The following is a 4,258-nucleotide window of genomic DNA, read 5'->3' on the forward strand; positions in this document are numbered from 1 at the left end:
CCACAAATAAGTGAGATTATATGAAACTTGTCTTTCTCTGTTTGGCTTGTTTCACTTAGGATAATACTTTCCAGGTCCCTCCATATAGTCTCAAAAGATAAGAGATTTTTCTTTCTTACAGCTGCATAGTAGTCCATTGTGTCTATGTACCACAGGTTTTTTTTTTTTTATCCATTCATCTACTGGTGGACACTTGGGCTGTTTCCAGATCTTAGCTATTGTAAATAGTGCTACTATGAACATGGGGGTACCTATATTCTTTCTGATTGGTGTTTCAGCCTTCTTAGGGTATATTCCTAAAAGTGGGATCACTGGGTCAAATAGAAGTTCAGTTTTTAATTTTTTGAGGTAACACCATATTGTTTTCCACCACGCCACGGTTTTTAAAAGTTAAGAAAACTTTTACAAGCTATCATACTTTAGAAATGTGTCACGACAATTTGATCTCCAATGCTCAGGAACCATCAGAGATCATTGCAAACTGCCTTTCCCCCAAAGGGTCCGAACAAAGATATTTATTCCTTGCTAAACAGCTTGCATATGATATGGCCATTTTTATAATTCCAGAGGCATTATGTGCTTTGGGGGATTTATATTGAGATGTAATTTACATATTACATTAGTTTCAGGTGTACAACCCAATGATTTGATATTTGTATGTATTGCAAAAGGATCACCACAATAAGTCTAACTAACATCCTTCTCTATATATAGTTACAGAATTTTTCTTCTGATAAGAACTTTTAAAATCCACTTTCTTAGTAACTTTCAAAAATGCCATACAGTATTACCTACAGTCACCATGCTGTATATTACATCCACATGACTTATTCATTTTATAACTGGAAGTTTGTACTTTTAGATCCCCTGCCCACACATGGTGGTTTTCATACTGAAGAACACGACAGTGGTTACAGCCAATGGTAGTCTCTCTTGTAGTGAGGGACATTATGGAATAGCAAGAGTAGAAAAATGCTTATAACAAGGAAAAACAGAATGTGAACAATGCTTTTACAGTGTTATGCTGTTCCGTTCCCCTGATTATAGGACCCATTCCTCTGTGACTGCTTACAGGACCCTTAGGAGCTGGAGTGAGGAGAGTCAGAGGGCAGGTGGGCTTAGGGTGAGTGGCCCAACTCCCAGCCCCATTCATGGCATCACCATCATGGGAATGTCAAATCTGACTCTCATCCTTTCAGGTTCACATGAAAAGATCCTGCTGCAATTTCTCTCTCCCCCAGTATTTAATGAACAGCATGGACGATATGACTCAAAATTCAGTTTGTAGCCTTTGCAGTAGTGTCTTAGGGTCCCGAAATGGTTTGAGCCTTGATATCTGCTCTTTCCATGGACACTTTAACCCATCCCTTAACCTCACCAATGAAGGGTATATTGTAAAGCAACAAATGTCCAGGAAGCATCTGGCCCTGTTCCTACACGGTATAACTGGTCCCTGGTACATTAAGCCTTAAGCATTTATGAATGTGGTGTATTATTTGGTGAAAATATTTTCTTTTTCTTTCTTTCTTTCTTTCTTTCTTTCTTTCTTTCTTTCTTTCTTTCTTTCTTTCTTTCTTTCTTTCTTTCTTTCTTTCTTTCTTTTTCCTTGAGAAATAAGCCTACATTCTACTCATCATCCAATACTCTGTCCAGATAATTGAGATACTCTGTCAAATTTTCTCACCTCTGAGACATGATTATCTGTCCCATTTTTTAGTCCCAGACAAGGCAGATGACCCTGATCAGTTACTGAGTCACCAGACCTCATGTTCTACATTTCTGTCAGCGAGCCTACAACCATTTTATCTCCAAGGTCCAAAGTTACCCTTAACAGTTTAGAGATCACTTTAAGCCAGAGATGAAGATGGATGAGTTTCCCAAAAAATAATCGACAAGGGTTTATCAACATTATAAAATGTTGCATGTAACAAATAACAGAATAATATATTTTTAAAATTTTGTAGTTAAGGCTTTTATGTCTAGTCATTTACTTCAAGAAAAATAAAAAGTTAGAGATGATCTAGAGTCTGTCCAGAGTCTATTTCATGTCATTTTCCTTCTTCAATCATCTAGCTGATGTGTCAGCAGCATGGAACCAGGAAATCAAACAAATGTCTTAGACTTTTTACTTCTGGGATTTTCTGAAGACTCAGAGCATCAACGCATCCTATTTGGGTTGTTCCTGTCCATCTTTGCAGTCACTGTGCTCGGGAACCTGCTCATCATCCTGGCTGTCAGCTCTGACTCCCACCTGCATGCCCCCATGTACTTCTTCCTCGCTAACTTGTCCTAGGTTGACATCTGTTTCACTTCCACCACCGTCCCAAAGATGCTGGTGAACATCCAGACACAGAGCAAAGCCATCACCTATGCAAGCTGCATCACCCAGATGTATTTTTTCATGGTTTTTGGAGGTATGGACACATTTCTCCTCACTGTGATGGCCTATGACCGGTTTGTGGCCATCTGTCACCCCTTATACTACACAGTCGTCATGAACCCCCGCCTCTGTGGCCTGCTGGTTCTCATGTCCTGGTTCATCAGCTTAACATACTCCCTGGTCCAGAGTCTATTGATGTTGCAGCAGTCTTTCTGAACCAGTTGGGTGATTTCAACTTTTACTGTGAAATTGCTCAGGCCGTCATGCTTGCCTGCTCGGACACACTCATCAGTCACATCCTGCTATATATGGTGACTGGCCTTCTTGACATTGTTCCCTTCTCAGGAATTCTTTTTTCATATATTCGAATTGTCTCCTCAATTTTGAGAATCCCATCAGGAGATGGGAAATATAAAGCGTTTTCTACCTGTGGGTCTCACCTGTCTGTGGTTTCTTTATTCTATGAGAAAGGCCTTGGTGTGTATCTATCTTGGTTCTTATGCTCCTTCCTGGAGGGGCATGATTGCCTCAGTGATGTACACTGTGGTCACCCCAATGCTGAACCCCTTCATCTATAGCCTGCGGAACTGGGGCATCACAAGGGCCCTACTGAAAGTTCTTGGGAGAGTACTCTATGTTCAATAATGGGAACACTTGTCCAGAAATTTCAAGCTGACAGCAGTAGCAGCAGTTGGCTAAATCACAATGGATTTTGCTTCTCATCCATTCTCTGTAAGTGACTTTGGTTCCAATTGCCTTTTAAGCTTTTGTCTAAAACTCCCCTGTTGTTCTCAATTCTACTCTCTAATACCTTCTTTTTGCTTATTCATTACGGCACCTCAGCTTGGATTTCCAGCCCTGCTGGCCAAGGTCAGCCACTCCAGGAACCAAATGGGAACAGTTGAATGAGAATTATAGCATAGCACATTTCATTGAAAACCATTGGTCATTCTTACCAAAGCCACTCATTCCTCAATATTTATTGAGCCTTACTGCTGTGCCATTCTGTTGTAGGTGTCTGGAAATAAGGACAGAAACATTGCCCTCATAGAGCTTAAATTCTGTGTCTAAGACTTTATCACAATACATTATATGTCCAACAGAAAATATAAAAGGGGCCGGAAAGAGTATTAGAATCAATAGAAAATATTAGAATATGAAAACTAATCATGGTGGGGCACTAGCCATAGTTAGGAAATTGTTAGTCATCCTTTACAATGTTAATCATGATTGCTTTGTTCTGATTTAAGTAAAACCCACTGACCTGGCTGGGAGATATGTGCCTCAGGGGTTTATCTCCAGAATGCTATCTATTCTCCTAATTGGAGGACAAGGGGGATTACCAGACACCATGGAAAGATTAACAACCTGATTATCTATAGGAATGCTGGACCCTGGACCCATGACTGGGACTTGCTGGTGACCAGTTCCTGCTGCACCAGCCAACATTCCTCCTCCCTGCCTGTCATTGTTTCTCTACCCCTTGCAGAAGGGATTTTATAGGATAACCCACTGCTCCTCCATTCTGCCGGCAATATTGGAATAAATGCTCGTATACAATTCAACCTTGTCTCTGCTTAATTGGCTCAAGTAGTAACAGATGGCCTGGACCCATTTGTTGTCTGGTTTAAAATACACTGATGGATAAATTATTTATTTGGTTATTAGTGAGGTTGAACTTTTCTCATATATTTGCTTAGTGCATTTCCAAAATAAGCTATAAAAATGTATCAGTAGAGATAGAAAAGCCACAGGACCCAGATTTAATCAGGTGCTAATAAGTTGTCCTGTCTAGTCTAATTTTGCAGGTGAATTCACTGTGGTTAAAATATGAGTCCAGATAGTGACAAAATAGGGCTGAAAGGGGGACATATATTT

The 4,258-nt window shown here is 40.1% G+C and overlaps 1 pseudogene; it reads left to right on the top strand.

Moving 5' to 3' along the window:
• The first annotated feature begins 2,089 nt into the window (after window positions 1–2,089).
• Window positions 2,090–3,025, top strand: LOC118615205 (annotated as a pseudogene).
• Window positions 3,026–4,258: the final 1,233 nt, after the last annotated feature.

Source organism: Molossus molossus, unplaced genomic scaffold (assembly GCF_014108415.1).
Source record: "Molossus molossus isolate mMolMol1 unplaced genomic scaffold, mMolMol1.p scaffold_m16_p_4, whole genome shotgun sequence".
NCBI lineage: Eukaryota > Metazoa > Chordata > Mammalia > Chiroptera > Molossidae > Molossus > Molossus molossus.